The sequence below is a fragment of the Triticum aestivum genome, chromosome 4D (genome assembly GCF_018294505.1).
Source record: "Triticum aestivum cultivar Chinese Spring chromosome 4D, IWGSC CS RefSeq v2.1, whole genome shotgun sequence".
NCBI classification, from domain to species: Eukaryota; Viridiplantae; Streptophyta; class Magnoliopsida; order Poales; family Poaceae; genus Triticum; species Triticum aestivum.
This window is the reverse complement of record NC_057805.1, coordinates 484,330,602-484,340,421: the sequence shown is the minus strand read 5'-3', so window position 1 is coordinate 484,340,421 and position 9,820 is coordinate 484,330,602.

The window sequence follows — 9,820 nt, the reverse complement described above, 5'->3', positions numbered from 1 at the left end:
ACCCTTTACGACAAGCTCTTCGTCACCTCCATAAACGAGAAACATATCCTTAGTCCTCTTCAGGTACTTTAGGATATTCTTGACCGCTGTCCAGTGTTCCATGCCGGGATTACTTTGGTATCTTCCTACCAAACTTACGGCAAGGTTTACATCAGGTCTGGTACACAGCATGGCATACATAATAGACCCTATGGCCAAGGCATAGGGGATGACACTCATCTTTTCTATATCTTCTGCCGTGGTCGGGCATTGAGCCTTGCTCAATTGCACACCTTGCAATACAGGCAAGAACCCCTTCTTGGACTGATCCATATTGAACTTCTTCAATATCTTGTCAAGGTATGTACTCTGTGAAAGACCAATGAGGCGTCTCGATCTATCTCTATAGATCTTGATGCCTAATATATAAGCAGCTTCTCCAAGGTCCTTCATTGAAAAACACTTATTCAAATAGGCCTTTATACTTTCCAAGAATTCTATATCATTTCCCATCAACAGTATGTCATCCACATATAATATGAGAAATGCTATAGAGCTCCCACTCACTTTCTTGTAAACACAGGCTTCTCCATAAGTCTGTGTAAACCCAAACGCTTTGATCATCTCATCAAAGCGAATGTTCCAACTCCGAGATGCTTGCACCAGCCCATAGATTGAGCGCTGGAGCTTGCATACTTTGTTAGCATTCTTAGGATCGACAAAACCTTCCGGCTGCATCATATACAACTCTTCCTTAAGGAAGCCGTTAAGGAATGCCGTTTTGACGTCCATCTGCCATATCTCATAATCATAGTATGCGGCAATTGCTAACATGATTCGGACGGACTTCAGCTTTGCTACGGGTGAGAAAGTCTCATCGTAGTCAACCCCTTGAACTTGTCGATAACCCTTAGCGACAAGTCGAGCTTTGTAGATGGTCACATTACCATCCGCGTCCGTCTTCTTCTTAAAGATCCATTTGTTTTCTATGGCTCGCCGATCATCGGGCAAGTCAGTCAAAGTCCATACTTCGTTTTCATACATGGATCCTATCTCGGATTTCATGGCTGCTAGCCATTTGTCGGAATCCGGGCCCGCCATCGCTTCTTCATAGTTCGAAGGTTCACCGTTGTCTAACAACATGATTTCCAGGACAGGGTTGCCGTACCACTCTGGTGCGGAACGTGTCCTTGTGGACCTACGAAGTTCAGTAACTTGATCCGAAGCTTCATGATCATCATCATTAACTTCCTCCCCAGTCGGTGTAGGCACCATAGGAACATTTTCCCGCGCTGCGCTTCTTTCCGGTTTGGAAGGGGTGACTATCACCTCATCAAGTTCCACTTTCCTCCCACTCAATTCTTTCGAGAGAAATTCCTTCTCTAGAAAGGACCCGTTCTTGGCAACGAAGATCTTGCCCTCGGATGTGAGGTAGAAGGTATACCCAATAGTTTCCTTAGGGTATCCTATGAAGACGCATTTTTCTGACTTGGGTTCGAGCTTTTCAGGTTGAAGTTTCTTGACATAAGCATCGCATCCCCAAACTTTTAGAAACGACAGCTTAGGTTTCTTCCCAAACCATAATTCATACGGTGTCGTCTCAACGGATTTAGACGGTGCCCTATTTAAAGTGAATGGGGCAGTCTCTAAAGCATAACCCCAAAATGAGAGCGGTAAATCGGCAAGAGACATCATAGATCGCACCATATCCAATAGAGTGCGATTACGACGTTCGGACACACCTTTTCTCTGAGGTGTTCCAGGCGGCGTGAGTTGTGAAACTATTCCACATTTCCTTAAGTGTGCACCAAACTCGTGACTTAAATATTCTCCACCACGATCTGATCGTAAGAATTTTATTTTCCTGTCACGTTGATTCTCAACTTCACTCTGAAATTCCTTGAACTTTTCAAAGGTTTCAGACTTGTGTTTCATTAGGTAGACATACCCATATCTACTTAAATCATCAGTGAGAGTGAGAACATAACGATACCCTCCGCGAGCCTCAACACTCATTGGACCGCACACATCGGTATGTATGATTTCCAATAAGTTGGTTGCTCGCTCCATTGTTCCGGAGAACGGAGTCTTGGTCATCTTACCCATGAGGCATGGTTCGCACGTGTCAAATGATTCGTAATCAAGAGACTCCAAAAGTCCATCTGCATGGAGCTTCTTCATGCGCTTGACACCAATGTGACCAAGGCGGCAGTGCCACAAGTATGTGGGACTATCGTTATCAACTTTACATATTTTGGTATTCACACTATGAACATGTGTAACATCACGTTCGAGATTCATCAAAAATAAACCATTGACCAGCGGGGCATGACCATAAAACATATCTCTCAAATAAATAAAACAACAATTATTCTCGGATTTAAATGAGTAGCCATCTCGAATTAAACGAGATCCAGATACAATGTTCATGCTTAAAGCTGGCACTAAATAACAATTATTGAGGTTTAAAACTAATCCCGTGGGTAGATGCAGAGGTAGCGTGCCGACGGCGATCACATCGACCTTGGAACCATTCCCGACGCGCATCGTCACCTCATCCTTCGCCAGTCTCCGTTTATTCCGTAGTTCCTGCTTTGAGTTACAAATATGAGCAACCGCACCGGTATCAAATACCCAGGAGCTACTACGAGTACTGGTAAGGTACACGTCAATAACTTGTATATCACATATACCTTTGGTGTTGCCGGCCTTCTTCTTGTCCGCTAAGTATTTGGGGCAGTTCCGCTTCCAGTGACCACTTCCCTTGCAATAAAAGCACTCAGTTTCAGGCTTGGGTCCATTCTTTGACTTCTTCCCAGTAACTGGCTTACCGGGCGCGGCAACTCCCTTGCCGTCCTTCTTGAAGTTCTTCTTACCCTTGCCCTTCTTGAACTTAGTGGTTTTATTCACCATCAACACTTGATGTTCTTTTCTGATCTCCCCTTCCGCTGATTTCAGCATTGAATATACCTCGGGAATGGTCTTTTCCATCCCCTGCATATTGTAGTTCATCACAAAGCTCTTGTAGCTTGGTGGAAGCGACTGGAGGATTCTGTCAATGACCGCGTCATCCGGGAGATTAACTCCCAGCTGAGACAAGCGGTTGTGCAACCCAGACATTCTGAGTATGTGCTCACTAACAGAACTGTTCTCCTCCATTTTACAGCTGAAGAACTTGTCGGAGACTTCATATCTCTCGACCCGGGCATGAGCTTGAAAAACCAGTTTCAGCTCCTCGAACATCTCATATGCTCCATGTTTCTCAAAACGCTTTTGGAGACCCGGTTCTAAGCTGTAAAGCATGCCGCACTGAACGAGGGAGTAATCATCAGCACGCTGCTGCCAAGCGTTCATAACGTCTTGGTTCTCAGGGATTGGTGCTTCACCTAGCGGTGCTTCTAAGACATAATCTTTCTTGGCTACTATGAGGATGATCCTCAGGTTCCGGACCCAGTCCGTATAGTTGCTGCCATCATCTTTCAGCTTGGTTTTCTCTAGGAACGCGTTGAAATTGAGGACAACGTTGGCCATTTGATCTACAATACATAGTGCAAAGGTTTCAGACTAAGTTCATGATAATTGAGTTCATCTAATCAAATTATTTAATGAACTCCCACTCAGATAGACATCCCTCTAGTCATCTAAGTGAAACATGATCCGAATTCAACTAGGCCGTGTCCGATCATCACGTGAGACGGACTAGTCAAGATCGGTGAACATCTCCATGTTGATCGTATCTTCTATACGACTCATGCTCGACCTTTCGGTCCTCCGTGTTCCGAGGCCATGTCTGTACATGCTAGGCTCGTCAAGTCAACCTAAGTGTATTGCGTGTGTTCCGAGGCCATGTCTGTACATGCTAGGCTCGTCAACACCCGTTGTATTCGAACGTTAGAATCTATCACACCCGATCATCACGTGGTGCTTCGAAACAACGAACCTTCGCAACGGTGCACAGTTAGGGTGAACACTTTCTTGAAATTATTATAAGGGATCATTTTACTTACTACCGTCGTTCTAAGCAAATAAGATGCAAAAACATGATAAACATCACATGCAATCAAATAGTGACATGATATGGCCAATATCATTATGCTCCTTTGATCTCCATCTTCGGGGCACCATGATCATCTTCGTCACCGGCATGACACCATGATCTCCATCATCATGATCTCCATCATTGTGTCTTCATGAAGTCGTCACGCCAATGATTACTTCTACTTCTATGGCTAACCGTTTAGCAACAAAGTAAAGTAATTTACATGGCGTTATTCAATGACACGCAGGTCATGCAAAATAAGAAAGACAACTCCTATGGCTCCTGCCGGTTGTCATACTCATCGACATGCAAGTCGTGATTCCTATTACAAGAATATGATCAATCTCATACATCACATGTATCATTCATCACACCTTCTGGCCATATCACATCACATAGCACTTGCTGCAAAAACAAGTTAGACGTCCTCTAATTGTTGTTGCAAGTTTTTACGTGGTTTGTAGGTTTCTAGCAAGAACGTTTTCTTACCTACGTATGACCACAACGTGATTTGCCAATTTCTATTTACCCTTCATAAGGACCCTTTTCATCGAATCCGTTCCGACTAAAGTAGGAGAGACAGACACCCGCTAGCCACCTTATGCAACTAGTGCATGTCAGTCGGTGGAACCTGTCTCACGTAAGCGTACGTGTAAGGTCGGTCCGGGCCGCTTCATCCTACAATGCCGCCGAAACAAGAAACGACTAGTAGCGGCAAGAAGAATTGGCAAACTCAACGCCCACAACTGCTTTGTGTTCTACTCGTGCATAGTAACTACGCATAGGCCTGGCTCATGATGCCACTGTCGGGAATCGTAGCATAATTTTAAAATCTTCCTACGCTCACCAAGATGCATCTATGGAGTCTACTAGCAACGAGGGGAAAGGAGTGCATCTACATACCCTTGTAGATCGCGAGCGGAAGCGTTCTAATGAACGTGGATGACGGAGTCGTACTTGCCGTGATCCAAATCACCGATGACCGAGTGCCGAACGGACGGCACCTCCGCGTTCAACACACGCACGGTGCAGCAACGTCTCCTCCTTCTTGATCCAGCAAGGGGGAAGGAGAGGTTGATGGAGATCCAGCAGCACGACGGCGTGGTGGTGGATGTAGCGGTTCTCCTGCAGGGCTTCGCCGAGCTTCTGCGAGAGAGAGAGAGAGAGAGAGAGGTGTTGCAGGGGAGGAGGGAGGCGCCCAAGGCTGTGTCTTGCTGCCCTCCCTCCCCCCTTTATATAGGCCCCCTGGGGGGCGCCGGCCCAAGGAGATGGGATCTCCAAGGGGGGGCGGCGGCCAAAGGAGATGGGATCTTATTTGGAAGATTAACTCCCACTTGATTCAAGCAATTGTAGTACCCAGACAATCTGAGCACATGCTCACTGGTTGAGCTATTCTCCTCCATCTTTTAGGCAAAGTACTGTCAGGGGTCTCATACCTCTTGACACAGGCATGAGTTTGAAATACCAATTTCAACTCTTGGAACATCTTATATGCTCTGTGGCGTTCAAAACATTTTTGAAGTCCCGGTTCTAAGCCGTAAAGCATGGTGCACTAAACTATCAAGTAGTCATCATACTGAGCTTGTCAAAACGTTCATAACGTCTGCATCTGCTCCTGCAATAGGTCTGTCACCTAGCGGTGCATCAAGGACATAATTCTTCTGTGCAGCAATGAGGAAAATCCTCATATCACAGACCAAGTCCGCATCATTGCTACTATCATCTTTCAATTTATATTTCTCTAGGAACATATAAAAAATAAACGGGGAGCTACATCGCGAGCTATTGATCTACAGCATAGATATGCTAATACTACCAGGACTAAGTTCATGGTAAATTAAAGTTCAATTAATCACATTACTTTAGAACTCCCACTTAGATAGACATCCCTCGAGTCATCCGATCATCACGTGAGATGGAGTAGTTTTCAATGGTGAACATCACTATGTTGATCATATCTACTATATGATTCACGCTCGATCTTTCGATCTCAGTGTTTCGAGGCCATATCTGCAATGTAGGCTCGTCAAGTTTAACCCGAGTATTCTGCACATGCAAAACTGGCTTGCACCCTTGTATGTGAACGTAAGGCTTATCACACCCGATCATCACGTGGTGTCCCAGCACGAAGATGTCGGGAATCGTAGCATAATTTTAAAATTTTCCTACGCTCACCAAGATGCATCTATGGAGTCTACTAGCAATGAGGGGAAAGGAGTGCATCTACATACCCTTGTAGATCGCGAGCGGAAGCGTTCTAATGAACGTGGATGACGGAGTCGTACTTGCCGTGATCCAAATCACCGATGACCGAGTGCCGAACGGACGGCACCTCCGCGTTCAACACACGTACGGTGCAGCAACGTCTCCTCCTTCTTGATCCATCAAGGGGGAAGGAGAGGTTGATGGAGATCCAGCAGCACGACGGCGTGGTGGTGGATGTAGCGGTTCTCCTGCAGGGCTTCGCCGAGCTTCTGCGAGAGAGAGAGGTGTTGCAGGGGAGGAGGGAGGCGCCCAAGGCTGTGTCTTGCTGCCCTCCCTCCCCCCCTTTATATAGGCCCCCCTGGGGGGGGCGCCGGCCCAAGGAGATGGGATCTCCAAGGGGGGGCGGCGGCCAAAGGGGGGGAAGGGGTGCCTTGCCCCCCAAGGCAAGGGGAAAGCTCCCCCCTAGGGTTCCCAACCCTAGGCGCATGGGGGGAGGCCCAAGGGGGGCGCCCCAGCCCACTAAGGGCTGGTTCCCTTCCACTTTCAGCCCACGGGGCCCTCCGGGATAGGTGGCCCCACCCGGTGGACCCCCGGGACCCTTCCGGTGGTCCCGGTACAATACCGGTAACCCCCGAAACTTTCCCGGTAGCCGAAACTTGACTTCCTATATAAAATTCTTCACCTCCGGACCATTCCGGAACCTCTCGTGACGTCCGGGATCTCATCCGGGACTCCGAACAACTTTCGGGTTTCCGCATACACATATCTCTACAACCCTAGCGTCACCGAACCTTAAGTGTGTAGACCCTACGGGTTCGGGAGACATGCAGACATGACCGAGACGCCTCTCCGGTCAATAACCAACAGCGGGATCTGGATACCCATGTTGGCTCCCACATGTTCCACGATGATCTCATCGGATGAACCATGGTGTCGAGGATTCAATCAATCCGTATGCAATTCCCTTTGCCAATCGGTATGTTACTTGCCCGAGATTCGATCGTCGGTATCCCAATACCTTGTTCAATCTCGTTATCGGCAAGTCTCTTTACTCGTACCGCAATGCATGATCCCGTGACTAACGCCTTAGTCACATTGAGCTCATTATGATGATGCGTTACCGAGTGGGCCCAGAGATACCTCTCCGTCACACGGAGTGACAAATCCCAGTCTCGATCCGTGCCAACCCAACAGACACTTTCGGAGATACCCGTAGTGAAACTTTATAGTCACCCAGTTACGTTGTGACGTTTGGCACACCCAAAGCACTCCTACGGTATCCGGGAGTTGCACGATCTCATGGTCTAAGGAAAAGATACTTGACATTGGAAAAGCTCTAGCAAACGAAACTACACGATCTTTTATGCTATGCTTAGGATTGGGTCTTGTCCATCACATCATTCTCCTAATGATGTGATCCCGTTATCAATGACATCCAATGTCCATAGTCAGGAAACCATGACTATCTGTTGATCAACGAGCTAGTCAACTAGAGGCTTACTAGGGACACGTTGTGGTCTATGTATTCACACATGTATTACGATTTCCGGACAATACAATTATAGCATGAATAATAGACAATTACCATGAACAAAGAAATATAATAATAACCATTTATTATTGCCTCTAGGGCATATTTCCAACAGAAGAACTGTCGCAACGGTGCATACTCGGGGAGAACACTTATACCTTGATATTTTTGTAAGGGATCATCTTATAAAGCTACCGTCGAACTAAGAAAAATAAGATGTATAAAAGATAAACATCACATGCAATCAAAATATGTGACATGATATGGCCATCATCATCTTGTGCCTTTGATCTCCATCTCCAAAGTACCGCCATGATTTCTATCATCACCGGCATGACACCATGATCTCTATCATCTTGATCTCCATCAACGTGTCGTCATATGGTCGTCTCGCCAACTATTGCTTTTTCAACTATTGCTATCGCATTGCGATAAAATAAAGCAATTATATGGCGCTTGCATCTCATGCAATAAAGAGAAAACCATAAGGCTCCTGCCAGTTGTCCATAACTTTAACAAAACATGATCATCTCATACAACAATTTATATCTCATCATGTCTTGACCATATCACATCACAACATGCCCTGCAAAAACAAGTTAGACATCCTCTACTTTGTTGTTGCAAGTTTTACGTGGCTGCTACGGGCTTAGCAAGAACCGTTCTTACCTACGCATCAAAACCACAACGATTTTTCATCAAGTGTGCTGTTTTAACCTTCAACAAGGACCAGACGTAGTCAAACTCGATTGAACTAAAGTTGGAGAATCAGACACCCACTAGCCACCTGTGTGCGAAGCACGTCGGTAGAACCAGTCTCATGAACGCGGTCATGTAATGTCGGTCTGGGCCGCTTCATCCAACAATACCGTCGAATCAAAGTATGACATGCTGGTAAGCAGTATGACTATTATCGCCCACAACTCTTTGTGTTCTACTCGTGCATATAACATCTACGCATAGACCTGGCTCTGATACCATTGTTGGGGAACGTAGTATTTCAAAAATTTCCTATGACCACGCAAGATCTATCTAGGAGAAGCATAGCAACGAGCGGGGAGAGTGTGTCCACGTACCCACATAGACCAAAAGCGGAAGTGTTATATCAACGCGGTTGATGTAGTCGTACGTCTTCACGATCCGACCAATCCTAGCACCGAACGTACGACACCTCCGTGTTCAGCACACGTTCAGCTCGATGACGTCCCTCGTACTCTTGATCCAGTTGAGGCCGAGAGAGAGTTTCGTCAGCACAACAACGTGGTGACGATGATGATGAAGTTCCGACGCAGGGCTTCGCCTAAGCACTACGACGATATGACCGAGGTGTGTAACTGTGGAGGGGGGCACCACACACAGCTAAGACAAATCCTGGGTGCCTTTGGGGTGCCCCTTGCCCACGTATATAAAGGAGGGAGGAAGAGGAGGCCGGCCCTAGAGGGGGCGCGCCAAGGGGGGAGTCCTACTTGGACTCCCGGTGCAAGTAGGATTCGGCCCCCCTTTCCTATTCCAACTAGGAGAAGAAGCGAAGGAGGAAGAGGGGAGAAGGAAGGAGGGGGGCGCCGCCCCCTCCTACTCCAATTCGGACCAGCCCATGGGGGGGAGAGGCGGCCACCCCTTGAGGCCCTTCGGTCATCAAATCACATAACTCATAATACAAATCGTCATCGAACGTTAAGCGTGCGGACCCTACGGGTTCGAGAACTATGTAGACATGACCGAGACTCACTTCCGGTCAATAACCAATAGCGGAACCTGGATGCTCATATTGGTTCCTACATATTCTACGAAGATTTTTATCGGTCAAACCGCATAACAACATACGTTGTTCCCTTTGTCATCGGTATGTTACTTGCCCGAGATTTGATCATCGGTATCTCAATACCTAGTTCAATCTCGTTACTGGCAAGTCTCTTTACTCGTTCCGTAATGCATCATCCCACAACTAACTCATTAGTCACATTGCTTGCAAGGCTTATAGTGATGTGCATTACCGAGAGGGCCTAGAGATACCTCTCCGAAACACGGAGTGACAAATCCTAATCTCGATCTATGCCAAGCCAACA